A 16,303-nucleotide genomic window follows, 5' to 3' on the forward strand; every position below is an offset into this window, starting at 1 on the left:
GATGACCTGTTCCCTAGAGATAAGTGATGGGTCAGGTCCTGGGGATGTCCTGATTTACTGATGGTGAGGACAGAGGGGTGAAGTTTTTGCTGAATCTGTCAGCCAGTAGTTTGGCTATATCTATAGCATTTGTGTATGTGGTGCCCTTGACCACCAGTTCTGAACTGATCTGGGTGCTTCCTTTGAGATTGCAGACATATGTGAAGAAGGACTTATAATTGTCTCTAGTAGATGTGGCCAATTTGGACTCAAAGTTGGCTTTAGAGGATTTCACTAGTGCTCTTATTTGCTTGTTCAGGCTAAGGAGAGACTGCTTTCAATTGGGCACCTGCTCCTTCTTGGTCCTGGACAGCAATTTTTTCCTTTTGTTATATTGTTTATTTATTGTAGATGTCCACCAGACAGGTTTACTCTTCCTTGCAGAGGATTATATTGTCTTATCAGGTATTCCTGATTCCATGCATCTATATAAATGCTCATATAGTACTTTGGTGTAGATTTGGACATTGGTGCCAGTTCTTACAGTAGTGGAGGGGGCTGTGAAGCTTTTTATACCATCCCTCAGGAGGCTGCAATCAGCTTTGGAGAAGTTTTTTTTGTTTGACCCTAGCTAGAGGGGTGGGGGTGGGGGGGTCAGGGGAGATGGTGACTTTGAAAATTACCGCTTTATTGTCGGATCTTAACAGGGAGGATGATACCATAGGGCTGCTGCAGTGGGTACTCATGATGGTTAATACCAAGTCCAAGATATTATCACCTCTTGTGGGGGTATCGACTAGCTATTCCAAGGCATTTGCATTGATAAAATCGAGGAATCTCTGGGCATTTGTGTTCTGGCATGAGTAGTTTTTGCAATCTATGGTTGGGTAATTAAAGTCACCCAGGATCAGGGTGAAGGGTTGAATCTTGATAGATTTGAAGAGGTCCAGATAGGTGGAGTGGGCATCTTGAGTCAAATTTGGGGGCCTGTAGCTAGCTATAATTTGAATAGGGGTCTTGTCAATGGTTAACTGCACCTTGAGTGTCTCCTGTGTGTCATACTCTTTGACCAGCCTGGAGGTGTGTGTGTCTTTAATATATATATATATATATATATATATATATATATATATATATATATATATATATATATATTGAAACTCCACCTCCTTTGGCTTTGCAGCCAACATTTTGGGGTCTGAACGTATGATAAGATGAGTAATCAGGTAAGGCCGGGGTGCTGTCTGCATCTTTCAACTAGGTTTCTGTGACTGCACAAATGTCAGCATCTTCCAGGGTTAGAATGCTTGTGATGAGTGCAGTTTCATGTTTAGACTCCTAGCGTTTAGCAGCATGACCTTTAATTTACATTTTGTTGAAATTTTTGTATTGGTAGTAACCACCTTGTGACTTTTCCTAAAAAATGCACTAAGGGGGAGGCAAGGGCCTTTTCCAAAAGTCTGAAGCCTAAGTGAGACAGATGCAGGCCATCTCTAGCAAAGCATCGTGGTCTGTCAATCATATCTTCCCAGGCTGTCAGGCACTGGATCCCCCCTGGAATGACGTCAGAAACTAAGCCACTTGCTAAAGTCAATCATTTTCTTTTTGTATTGAGGCATCATTCTGTTGGATGGTAGAATGCTGCTTAAGGCTAGTAACATACCTGCCTGAGACACATATTCAGCGAGCTCAGTCATGTCTGTCTTCATATAGTCCAGGGCGGTATGTCTCAAGTCGTTCACACCAGCATGGACAATGACAGAGTCATAACAGTACCTGATGTTGAGAGACTTGAGTGCGCATGTGATAGGGTGGATTCTGGCACCTGACAAACAACTAACTGTGACTTTCTCCTTATCCAGCCTGGTGAGAGGCATATCTGTGTGTCTCACAATGGAATCTCCTATGACTATTATGTTGAGTTTATGGTTAGACCTTAGTGGTTACAAGACACTGGTGTGTGGACTATGCATGGTATGTGGTGTGGAGGGTTGTGGAGTTCTCATGTATTTTTGCCTCTGAGATCTCCTTTGTTTGAGTTTCTTTTTGTTGAGAACCTCTGCATATGTGGGTGTGTGTTGTGTAGTTGTGGGTTGTGTTTGAAGTGTAGTGATTGTGTTGACAACCTTGTAGGAAGAAATAGAAAGCTTCTAGACAGGAAGATTTACTTTGATTTATATTATGTTGTTTTACCTCTAATTTGCATTGTTTGTTGTTAGAAAGGGATAGATTTTAGGCAGGCAAACTCTAGCCACCCCAAAGAGTCTAGAAAGCCTCAAATTGATGCAGATTGCAGAGAAGACAATCCAGAGCTTATGTGAAACAAACCTGTGTCGGTTTGTAATTTACTGATCTCTACTGTTAAAAAAGAGGTGTGACTATGAGCAATATAAATGTAAAGGAATTATAGCTTTTGTGTGTCTTTAACAACTGGTACGGTCAGAGCAACAACTTTATTCTACTTAATTTAACATTTACTTGACAACAGGGTAGGCTACACAAATGTATCCGAGGTATTGAACTTCTAAATGAAAGTAACAATTCAAGAAATAAGTAATAAGTTATTCAAAGGCAACACTCTTATATAGCGATCCACATAAGTCCACGTAGAATCCAGTAAAATCCAATAGTTTAATGTACGCAAGGTCCAAAACAAGACAAAACAAGTAACGTAAAACACTCGAAGAAGCGTTTTTCGTTCAGTACACTGCCCGAACTTCTTCAGACTTACAACTATGCTGTAGGCATACTCCATTTAAATACTTAGATTACATGTTTAATTAATTAGGAACACATTCTGTGAACAGCTGATCAACTAACCTGAAACAGGTTGGTTGCTTCAAACAGACAAAAACACCAATCCAATTGGTGTGACAGAAGCAGTCCTCTAGTACATAAATAGTGATTAAAAAGTTGGTTTGAATGTTAATAAGTTATGATATGCAACAACCAAGGTTGTAAAAAACATGTATATACATATTTAAATGTACATATTTCAATGGTGGGTAGTACAATGTTAAAAAACAGATATATGAAATTTGACATTTAAATTTAAATTTAAATGGGACACCCAGAGTAAAAATAACTCTGAAGTGTACCTGTAATAAACAATGCCTAAAATACAATAGCGCACCACAAAAAAACCCAAAAATGGTTAGTAAAACTTACTTAATTTTGACAAATGTCCTACTTCAACAGATAACCATGTCCGATTATGAACAGACAATACCCTTGTTGCATAGATGTGTATATAAGGGTGTGTATGATAGTAATATATGGTCAATGGACCCTCCCTCCAATATCAAACTAATACAATTTAAAAAATAATAATAAAATAAAATAAAGTAGTTGACCTTAAAACTGTATGTAAAAACAGGAACTGTTTGACCCACAGTGGTTGTATCCCTCTATACTGACTCACATCGTGTTTATTTGCTGAAAACATTATTCTCGTCTTTAAAAATGTGTAAATGTGTATATAACTCCTTCCGGAGCAACCGAATAGGTATACAAGGCAAATTAACCGGATTCGGGTGTCTGGTACACTAAACCGGAATTTTCTGTCATAGATAATAATTCTATCTTAGTAGACTGTTCAATTTGAGTATGCACATAATTGAACAAGCCTCATTGAGGCCAGGAGTTTTGTGTGCTGCCAAACGTAACTGCCAACTCAGTTCCTTCTTTTCTAATTGAAGCCTTAATAAATTTTCGTTGACAAGATTAGTGTTGTCGGTCAAAACTTGGTCAATGACCATGAAGTCAAATAGATGACCTTCATTCCGGTTACAGTGTTTTGCAAGGGCATTTTCATCCTTATTTTTACTACTTGCATAACAATGTTCATATACCCTATCCCTCAGACGCCTGTCCGTTTTACCAACATAAAAGGCGGGGCATTTATTGCACTGTGCCAAATACACTACACGTCTGCTATTACAGTTGTAACGTTTCCAAACCCCAAAGGTACCATTACCTATTATGAACGAATCAGTAGTGTTGATGTATGCACAGTGCCTACATGCCCCGCACTTTTGGGTACCCCCCTTGGTCTTGGATCTCACTGATTTCCTTTCGAGAAGTTGTTTCATGTTGGTACCCCTCCTAAAAATGATAGTGGGTCCAAGTTCGAAGGTTTGTGTTGACTCATTCTCCAAAGATAGACAAAACCAATATTTCCTCACTACCTTAGAAATTTCGGGGGCTTCTGGACAGTAGGTAAAAACAAATGAAGCTGTAAAATTGTTGTTCCGACCTACTGCTCCAACATTAGTAACCCCGAAGTTGTTAGTACCACTAGGACTTTGGGTAACAAATCCAATCCCATTGGATTCATTGAGATGTTCAACTGTACTCTGTGTCCCCAGTATTGCTTTATACACCCCATGTTCTCTTTTTGAAATGACTTCACTAAATATACCTTCCAAAAATGAGCCTGGGTATCCTCGGTGCTGAAACATCTGATACAAGTTCTTACATTCTTTAGCAAAGTCCTCTTCGAGTGTGGTCATCCTGGCTGCCCTCACCAGTTGGCCTTTCACTACTGATTTCTTCTGGTGGTGAGGGTGGGAACTAGAAAAGTGTAGGTATGTGTTGGAAAATGTGCTTTTCCTGTATATTTTAGATGTGTAGTGCCCTTGATTTTTGCTTAGGATGATATCTAGGAAGCAAATATCATTTTCTCGAAAATTCATGGTAAACTTAAGAAACTCTGTAGTAGAGTTAAGAAATTTTACCAGTTCTTGTGCTTCCGTCTCATCTCCTTTCAGTAGAATGAAGATGTCATCCAGGTATCTTTTGTACAAATAGATGTTTGATTTCCAGACACTATTCAACACATAAGTTGTCTCCCAGTGGGCCATAACTAAGTTTGCAAAACTTGCGCCCACTGGGGACCCCATAGCTACACCTATTTTCTGTAGGAACAACTTGTCCTCAAAAGAGACATAGTTGTTCTTCAAAATCATGTCCAATAGTTGCTCAACTAAGTTACATTGGTCACTAGTAGCTCCCTTTGACCCTATAAATTCTACAACCCACTCAATACCCAGATCCTGAGGGATGCTAGAATAAAGGTCGCACACATCAACTGTCAAAAAATTAAGTGAACAGTCAAATGCCACTTCCTGCATATTCTCAAGGAAGGACCATGAGTCCTTCAATATTTGGGTTTCCTCCTCCACATATCTTTTGAGAATTGAGTCGACCAGTTTAGCAGCAGGATAAGTAATTGACTGACGGGCATCAACAAGTGTACGGAAAGGGGGGTTCCTTAAATCTTTATGGAGTTTCGGAATCCCAAAGATTTTTGGGATTCTGGGGGCAAGCATTGTTAAATATTGATTTTGTTCTCCAGTGGTTAACCCATCTATAAATAGATCATTAATGTGTGACTTAATATGATGGTATGCTTGATTAAGCTGATTCCTGCTAACTACCTCATAGGTGTCCTTTTCCAGTAGTGTCAGCATGATTTTCACATAATCAACGTTATATACAATTGCTAAACCCCCTCCCTTGTCCGGTTTCATAAGTCTCACTGGTAAGTTCCTAAACAGTGTCAGTAAATATTGATCATCCTTAGAAATATTGTACTGATGGTTATTGTATATTCTAGAAACGATTTCTCTAAATTCTAATTCACAAAGCTGTTCGAACAAATACAGTGAGTTATTTAAGGGTGGGTTGAAACTACTGGAAACATGCAATGGGTCAACATAGGAATTAGAATTACCAAATATCATGTTGAGATTGAGCTTCCTGATGAACATTTTAAGGTTGATTAACAATTCAACAATGTTACAAGCCTGTGAAGGTACAAAGGTTAATCCTTTAGCAAAAAGTTCAACCAGTCCACTGTCAACATGACACTCCGTGTAGTTGTAAATCTTGAAGTCAGCATCCTTGTTAGTCACAATTTCGAATAAGGTTAGTCCCACTGTTTGTTGTTGCTCCGCGTGTTGTAATGTCTCTTCGGGGCAATTGGTTGTTTCGATTTCCAGTTCACCCCCCTCCCCCCTCTGTAGTTTTTTTGGGTACCTTGGTTTGCCCAGTCGTCACCTTCAAAAGTGTCAAAAATAGTGTCAGGGTCGTTTGAACCTTCTACCCCCACGTCATGTTCCTCGGTGACCAAATGAGAGTCCACATTTTGACTGGGTTGATAATTGCCCTGTCTAGTCTGATACCCTGTGGATTGGTTTCTTTGCTTAGTAAAAGTAGAATTTGGTTGCCTTGACCGGGTGTAAATGCTAGGGGGGTTTAGGAAATGCCAGACCCTCACCATAGGCCCTTAAGTCCCTGTTAAGTTTTTTAATTTTCGTCGCCTTCAGTTTTGTCATCTGCTGGGCAATACTAGATAGGGTTCGACTGAATTCGAACTCATATCTATGAAAGTCCAAGTCGCCCTTGATCTCCCTTTCAAGCGTTGTTGTCTCAATGGTCAAACTATCAAGTTCTATTTGGTAGTGCTTGACCATGCATTTTAGAACAACTAACCCATGGTTATTAAACAGTTCTACCAGTTCGTTATAAAAATCAGATCCAAATTCCAGACCATTCGGATACACAAAAAGCCTTAGGCCCTTAGGAACTATTTTTTCCTTTATACATTTGTTCAAATAATTAAGCTCCAGTTGTTTTTTCTTGATTTTAAAAAGTTTGTTATCAAAAGCTTTAAGCTTCTCAACCAGAGAAGCATCACTTACTGTTTCAGTGTAGTTTTGGGCGTTGTTCTCCAAGTTTTCCAAATTAAGTTCATCATTTAGCCAGTTACGTGGATCAAAGTTGTTGCTTATATTTATTTCAGGTCTTGTGGTTCGTTCCCCAGTGTAACCACGTAGTTGTGTCCTGGATTGTTGGTTAGATATTCCCTGTGTTTGTACTGGGCTCCGTTCTGTGTTATTCACGGAATTCGCTCCCTGTTGACTAGCGAAACTCACGCTGTCAACCTTTTCTGATAGTCGATCCAGACGTGTGTTGATCAGCTGCAAAAGTTGAGTGAGGTTACCTTAGGACTTTCTCCTTCCTGGCCATCCTCAATACGTGTGCACCGACCCTTGTTACAAACTAGGAACCAAAATCACCAAACACGAGCGATAAAACAACACTTGACAACAGGGTAGGCTACACAAATGTATCCGGTATTGAACTTCTAAATGAAAGTAACAATTCAAGAAATAAGTAATAAGTTATTCAAAGGCAACACTCTTATATAGCGATCCACATAAGTCCGTAGAATCCAGTAAAATCCAATAGTTTAATGTACGCAAGGTCCAAAACAAGACAAAACAAGTACGTAAAACACCGAAGGCGTGAAGTTCAGTACACTGAACTTCTTCAGACTTACAACTATGCTGTAGGCATACTCCATTTAAATACTTAGTTTACATGTTTAATTAATTAGGAACACATTCTGTGAACAGCTGATCAACTAACCTGAAACAGGTTGGTTGCTTCAAACAGACAAAAACACCAATCCAATTGGTGTGACAGAAGCAGTCCTCTAGTACATAAATAGTGATTAAAAAGTTGGTTTGAATGTTAATAAGTTATGATATGCAACAACCAAGGTTGTAAAAAACATGTATATACATATTTAAATGTACATATTTCAATAGTGGGTAGTACCATGTTAAAAACCAGATAAATGAAATTTGACATTTAAATTTAAATGGGACACCCAGAGTAAAAATGACTCTGAAGTGTACCTGTAATAAACAGTGCCTAAAATACAATAGCGCACCACAAAAAAGCCCCCAAAATGGTTAGTAAAACTTACTTAATTTTGACAAATGTCCTACTTCAACAAATAACCATGTCCGATTATAAACAGACAATACCCTTGTTGCGTAGATGTGTGTATAAGGGTGTGTATGATAGTACTATATGGTCAATGGACCTTCCCTCCAATATCAAAATAATACAATTTAAAAAATAATAATAAAATATAATAAAATGGTTGCCCTTAAAACTGTATGTGAAAACAGGAACTGTTTCACCCACAGTGGTTGTATCTCTACACTGACTCACATCGTGTTTATTTGCTGAAAACATTATTCTTCTTTAAAATGTGTATATGTGTATATAACTCCTTCGACAACCGAATAGGTATACAAGGCAAATTAACCAGGTTCGTGTCTGGTACACTAGACCGGAATTTTCTGTCATGGATAATAATACTATCTTAGTAGACTATTCAATTTGAGTATGCACATAATTGAACAAGCCTCATTGAGGCCAGGAGTTTTGTGTGCTGCCAAACATAACTGCCAACTCAGTTCCTTCTTTTCTAATTGGAGCCTTAATAAATTTTCGTTGACAAGATTAGTGTTGTCGGTCAAAACTTGGTCAATGACCATGAAGTCAAATAGATGACCTTCATTCCGGTCACAGTGTTTTGCAAGGGCATTTTCATCCTTATTTTTACTAATTGCATAACAATGTTCATATACTCTATCCCTCAGACGCCTGTCCGTTTTACCAACATAAAAGGCGGGGCATTTATTGCACTGTGCCAAATACACTACACGTCTGCTATTACAGTTGTAACGTTTCCAAACCCCAAAGGTACCATTACCTATTATGAACGAATCAGTAGTGTTGATGTATGCACAGTGCCTACATGCCCCGCACTTTTGCGTACCCCCCTTGGTCTTGGATCTCACTGATTTCCTTTCGAGAAGTTGTTTCATGTTGGTACCCCTCCTAAAAATGATAGTGGGTCCAAGTTCGAAGGTTTGTGTTGACTCATTCTCCAAAGATAGACAAAACCAATATTTCCTCACTACCTTAGAAATTTTGGGGGCTTCTGGACAGTAGGTAAAAACAAATGAAGCTGTAAAATTGTTGTTCTGACCTACTGCTCCAACATTAGTGACCCCGGAATTGTTAGTAACACATATCCAATCCCATTGGATTCATTGAGATGTTCAACTGTACTCTGTGTCCCCAGTATTGCTTTATACACCCCATGTTCTCGTTTTGAAATGACTTCACTAAATATACCTTCCAAAAATTAACCTGGGTATCCTCGGTGTTGAAACATCTGGTACAAGTTCTTACATTCTTTAACAAAGTCCTCTTCAAGTGTGGTCATCCTGGCTGCCATCACCAGTTGGCCTTTCACTACTGATTTCTTCTGGTGGTGAGGGTGGGAACTAGAAAAATGTAGGTATGTGTTGGAAAATGTGCTTTTCCTGTATATTTTAGATGTGTAGTGCCCTTGATTTTTGCTTAGGATGATATCTAGGAAGCAAATATCATTTTCTCGAAAATTCATGGTAAACTTAAGAAACTCTGTAGTAGAGTTAAGAAATTTTACCAGTTCTTGTGCTTCCGTCTCATCTCCTTTCAGTAGAATGAAGATGTCATCCAGGTATCTTTTGTACAAATAGATGTTTGATTTCCAGACACTATTCAACACATAAGTTGTCTCCCAGTGGGCCATAACTAAGTTTGCAAAACTTGCGCCCACTGGGGACCCCATAGCTACACCTATTTTCTGTAGGAACAACTTGTCCTCAAAAGAGACATAGTTGTTCTTCAAAATCATGTCCAATAGTTGCTCAACTAAGTTACATTGGTCACTAGTAGCTCCCTTTGACCCTATAAATTCTACAACCCACTCAATACCCAGATCCTGAGGGATGCTAGAATAAAGGTCGCACACATTACTTGTTTTGTCTTGTTTTGGACCTTGCGTACATTAAACTATTGGATTTTACTGGATTCTACGTGGACTTATGTGGATCGCTATATAAGAGTGTTGCCTTTGAATAACTTATTACTTATTTCTTGAATTGTTACTTTCATTTAGAAGTTCAATACCTCGGATACATTTGTGTAGCCTACCCTGTTGTCAAGTGTTGTTTTACGCTACGTGTTTGGTGATTTTGGTTCCTAGTTTGTAACAAGGGTCGGTGCACACGTATTGAGGATGGCGAACGTACAGGAAGGAGAAAGTCCTACGCAAGGTAACCTCACTCAACTTTTGGAGCTGATCAACACACGACTGGATCGACTATCAGAAAAGGTTGACAGCGTGAGTTTCGCTAGTCAACAGGGAGCGAATTCCGTGAGTAACACAGAACGGAGCCCAGTACAAACACAGGGAATATCTAACCAACAATCCAGGACACAACTACGTGGTTACACTGGGGAACGAACCACAAGACCTGAAATAAATATAAGCAACAACTTTGATCCACGTAACTGGCTAAATGATGAACTTAATTTGGAAACCTTGGAGAACAACGCCCAAAACTACACTGAAACAGTAAGTGATGCTTCTCTGGTTGAGAAGCTTAAAGCTTTTGATAACAAACTTTTTAAAATCAAGAAAAAACAACTGGAGCTTAATTATTTGAACAAATGTATAAAGGAAAAAATAGTTCCTAAGGGCCTAAGGCTTTTTGTGTATCCGAATGGTCTGGAATTTGGATCTGATTTTTATAACGAACTGGTAGAACTGTTTAATAACCATGGGTTAGTTGTTCTAAAATGCATGGTCAAGCACTACCAAATAGAACTTGATAGTTTGACCATTGAGGCAACAATGCTTGAAAGGGAGATCAAGGGCGACTTGGACTTTCATAGATATGAGTTCGAATTCAGTCGAACCCTATCTAGTATTGCCCAGCAGATGACAAAACTGAAGGCGACGAAAATTAAAAAACTTAACAGGGACTTAAGGGCCTATGGTGAGGGTCTGGCATTTCCTAAACCCCCCTAGCATTTACACCCGGTCAAGGCAACCAAATTCTACTTTTACTAAGCAAAGAAACCAATCCACAGGGTATCAGACTAGACAGGGCAATTATCAACCCAGTCAAAATGTGGACTCTCATTTGGTCACCGAGGAACATGACGTGGGGGTAGAAGGTTCAAACGACCCTGACACTATTTTTGACACTTTTGAAGGTGACGACTGGGCAAACCAAGGTACCCAAAAAAACTACAGAGGGGGGTGAACTGGAAATCGAAACAACCAATTGCCCCGAAGAGACATTACAACACGCGGAGCAACAACAAACAGTGGGACTAACCTTATTCGAAATTGTGACTAACAAGGATGCTGACTTCAAGATTTACAACTACACGGAGTGTCATGTTGACAGTGGACTGGTTGAACTTTTTGCTAAAGGATTAACCTTTGTACCTTCACAGGCTTGTAACATTGTTGAATTGTTAATCGACCTTAAAATGTTCATCAGGAAGCTCAATCTCAACATGATATTTGGTAATTCTAATTCCTATGTTGACCCATTGCGTGTTTCCAGTAGCTTTAACCCACCCTTAAATAACTCACTGTATTTGTTCGAACAGCTTTGTGAATTAGAATTTAGAGAAATAGTTTCTAGAATGTACAATAACCATCAGTACAATATTTCTAAGGATGATCAATATTTACTGACACTGTTTAGGAACTTACCAGTGAGACTTATGAAACCGGACAAGGGAGGGGGTTTAGCAATTGTATATAACGTTGATTATGTGAAAATCATGCTGACACTACTGGAAAAGGACACCTATGAGGTAGTTAGCAGGAATCAGCTTAATCAAGCATACCATCATATTAAGTCACATATTAATGATCTATTTATAGATGGGTTAACCACTGGAGAACAAAATCAATATTTAACAATGCTTGCCCCAGAATCCCAAAATCTTTGGGATTCCAAACTCCATAAAGATTTAGGAACCCCCTTTCCGACACTTGTTGATGCCGTCAGTCAATTACTTATCCTGCTGCTAAACTGGTCGACTCAATTCTCAAAAGATATGTGGAGGAGGAAACCCAAATATTGAAGGACTCATGGTCCTTCCTTGAGAATATGCAGGAAGTGGCATTTGACTGTTCACTTAATTTTTTGACAGTTGATGTGTGCGACCTTTATTCTAGCATCCCTCAGGATCTGGGTATTGAGTGGGTTGTAGAATTTATAGGGTCAAAGGGAGCTACTAGTGACCAATGTAACTTAGTTGAGCAACTATTGGACATGATTTTGAAGAACAACTATGTCTCTTTTGAGGACAAGTTGTTCCTACAGAAAATAGGTGTAGCTATGGGGTCCCCAGTGGGCGCAAGTTTTGCAAACTTAGTTATGGCCCACTGGGAGACAACTTATGTGTTGAATAGTGTCTGGAAATCAAACATCTATTTGTACAAAAGATACCTGGATGGCATCTTCATTCTACTGAAAGGAGATGAGACGGAAGCACAAGAACTGGTAAAATTTCTTAACTCTACTACAGAGTTTCTTAAGTTTACCATGAATTTTCGAGAAAATGATATTTGCTTCCTAGATATCATCCTAAGCAAAAATCAAGGGCACTACACATCTAAAATATACAGGAAAAGCACATTTTCCAACACATACCTACACTTTTCTAGTTCCCACCCTCACCACCAGAAGAAATCAGTAGTGAAAGGCCAACTGGTGAGGGCAGCCAGGATGACCACACTTGAAGAGGACTTTGTTAAAGAATGTAAGAACTTGTACCAGATGTTTCAACACCGAGGATACCCAGGTTCATTTTTGGAAGGTATATTTAGTGAAGTCATTTCAAAAAGAGAACATGGGGTGTATAAAGCAATACTGGGGACACAGAGTACAGTTGAACATCTCAATGAATCCAATGGGATTGGATATGTTATCCAAAGTCCTAGTGTTACTAACAATTCCGGGGTCACTAATGTTGGAGCAGTAGGTCGGAACAACAATTTTACAGCTTCATTTGTTTTTACCTACTGTCCAGAAGCCCCTGAAATTTCTAAGGTAGTGAGGAAATATTGGTTTTGTCTATCTTTGGAGAATGAGTCAACACAAACCTTCGAACTTGGACCCACTATCATTTTTAGGAGGGGTACCAACATGAAACAACTTCTCGAAAGGAAAGCAGTGAGATCCAAGACCAAGGGGGGTACCCAAAAGTGCGGGGCATGTAGGCACTGTGCATACATCAACACTACTGATTCATTCACAATAGGTAATGGTACCTTTGGGGTTTGGAAACGTTACAACTGTAACAGCAGACGTGTAGTGTATTTGGCACAGTGCAATAAATGCCCCGCCTTTTATGTTGGTAAAACGGACAGGCGTCTGAGGGATAGGGTATATGAGCATTGTTATGCAATTAGTAAAAATAAGGATGAAAATGCCCTTGCAAAACACTGTAACCGGAATGAAGGTCATCTATTTGACTTCATGGTCATTGACCAAGTTTTGACCGACAACACTAATCTTGTCAACGAAAATTTATTAAGGCTCCAATTAGAAAAGAAGGAACTGAGTTGGCAGTTACGTTTGGCAGCACACAAAACTCCTGGCCTCAATGAGGCTTGTTCAATTATGTGCATACTCAAATTGAATAGTCTACTAAGATAGTATTATTATCCATGACAGAAAATTCCGGTCTAGTGTACCAGACACCCGAACCCGGTTAATTTGCCTTGTATACCTATTCGGTTGCTCCGGAAGGAGTTATATACACATATACACATTTTTAAAGACGAGAATAATGTTTTCAGCAAATAAACACGATGTGAGTCAGTGTAGAGGGATACAACCACTGTGGGTGAAACAGTTCCTGTTTTTACATACAGTTTTAAGGTCAACTATTTTATTTTATTTTATTATTATTTTTTAAATTGTATTAGTTTGATATTGGAGGGAAGGTCCATTGACCATATATTACTATCATACACATCTTTATATACACATCAATGCAACAAGGGTATTGTCTGTTCATAATCGGACATGGTCATCTGTTGAAATAGGACATTTGTCAAAATTAAGTAAGTTTTACTAACCATTTTGGGGGCTTTTTTGTGGTGCGCTATTGTATTTTAGGCACTGTTTATTACAGGTACACTTCAGAGTCATTTTTACTCTGGGTGTCCCATTTAAATTTAAATTTAAATGTCAAATTTCATATATCTGGTTTTTAACATTGTACTACCCACCATTGAAATATGTACATTTAAATATGTATATACATGTTTTTTACAACCTTGGTTGTTGCATATCATAACTTATTAACATTCAAACCAACTTTTTAATCACTATTTATGTACTAGAGGACTGCTTCTGTCACGCCAATTGGATTGGTGTTTTTGTCCGTTTGAAGCAACCAACCTGTTTCGGGTTAGTTGATCAGCTGTTCACAGAATGTCGTCCTAATTAATTAAACATGTAAACTAAGTATTTAAATGGAGTATGCCTACAGCATAGTTGTAAGTCTGAAGAAGTTCGGGCAGTGTACTGAACGAAAAACGCTTCTTCGAGTGTTTTACGTTACTTGTTTTGTCTTGTTTTGGACCTTGCGTACATTAAACTATTGGATTTTACTGGATTCTACGTGGACTTATGTGGATCGCTATATAAGAGTGTTGCCTTTGAATAACTTATTACTTATTTCTTGAATTGTTACTTTCATTTAGAAGTTCAATACCTCGGATACATTTGTGTAGCCTACCCTGTTGTCAAGTGTTGTTTTACGCTACGTGTTTGGTGATTTTGGTTCCTAATTTAACATTTAGTCGTATATCGATTGTGTAATTGTTCTTACAGATGTTAATTTAAATTCACTTTGAATTCTGTGGTAACTGATTTTGATTATCTTTTTCTTTTAGAAAACTTTTATTTATTTGCAGCTAAAAATGTATTCCTTAAATGAATATGTCATTAATGATTTGCTATAACACAATTATTTTGTACAGTGCACTAAATGCTATATATTTTTAAACATAGCACCTAATGACACTGGTGAACTATGTTCCTCATGTCAAAAGTTGGATGATTTGCTTACTGATATTAATAGTAAATCTAGCCTTAATGATGACAGTTACACTTATGCAACTGGCACAGATCGGGGAACCATTGTTACATATATTAATGACTGGACTGATGAGATAAACAGCGTTAGGCAAAGAGCAAATAGAACACATTTAGGAAAGGGAATGTCTATTGTCAGTAAAGATCACTCAACCCCTACTGAACAAGATAATACCACTGACAACTTTGACATACTTGAAACAAGTATTCAGCAATTTTAGGATTCAGAACATACAAAAAACATTAAAAATGAAAGAGAGGAATGTATTCACAACAAATAGCAACTGAGAAAAATAAAATGATTTGTGTATAAAACAAAGAATACATACTAAAAAGGGCACGGCTATATTATGTAATATGCACATAACAGGGAATGATAACATTTGTTCTGCCAGTCCACAGAAAAAGGCATCATTTTACCAAAACAGATTGTAGAAAAAAGAGGCAAGGGGCAGGTGAAAAGGAAGAAATCAAAACTGAATGTAAAAGGACTGAAGTACATTACTGTAAGAAAAAAAAACATGAGAAGGACAGAAGTTGAACAGTGTGGCTCAAGCTGTGGATATACAAAGCCAGCTGGATGACCACTGGATGAAATGTAACAAGCAATGGAAATGAAAACAGTGGAATTAATAAGACTAATGGTGACGAAGACCATTCATTCATAACAATTGCTAGAGCAGAGATTATTAAATTAGAAGTTGAAGATTCTTCACATCTGGTCAGAAAAGATATTCTTGTAATTGGAGATTCAGTTATTAGAGGAACTGATACTTACATTTGCAGAGAAGATAATGAACATTGAATAGTGTTATGCTTGCCAGGAGCCAAAACAGAGGATGTGGGAAAGTCTTAGAATGCCTTAATGTTAGGAAGTTTGGATATGTTTTTACTCACTTTGGTACAAATGAGCTCATCCACAAAGACTGACTGTTAGCAGAGAACTTACAACCCTCTTAGATAGCATAGCTTGTACTGGTGTTAGGAAGTATTTTTCACAAATCACATATAGAAAGGAGAGTCAGGTCACTGTGAATGAGAGAATTTTGGGGGGTAAATACCTACATGAAGAAAATGTCTCATTTAAAAAAATGGAAATGTGTACAGCATCTGAGCCTAATTTTGGGCACACTTGTTTAGACAGGATGGCATGTACTTGTCAAGAGCAACATGTGATGCATTTTGGATGGCTGTCAATATTAGGAACATCAGTAATAAAGATTGTTTTTTATTGGAAAATTTCCTAGGTTCCCAAAAGATTGATTTTGTTATTGTTTGTGAAACATGGTTAAAGAACAATGACTGGAAACTAGCTCTTCCAGTGTATAAATCTTTTTACTGTAACAGACATTTAATAAAAAATCAGGTAGAGGTGTTATGACATGGATTAAACATTGTTATGAAACCTGTGATTACACATTTAATGATAACACCAATGCTATAGATTGAGACAACAGACAACACTGGAACATACAACAATCATTGAAGTG

Source organism: Protopterus annectens, chromosome 7.part0, assembly GCF_019279795.1.
Source record: "Protopterus annectens isolate FY-2018-M chromosome 7.part0, PAN1.0, whole genome shotgun sequence".
NCBI classification, from domain to species: Eukaryota; Metazoa; Chordata; order Ceratodontiformes; family Protopteridae; genus Protopterus; species Protopterus annectens.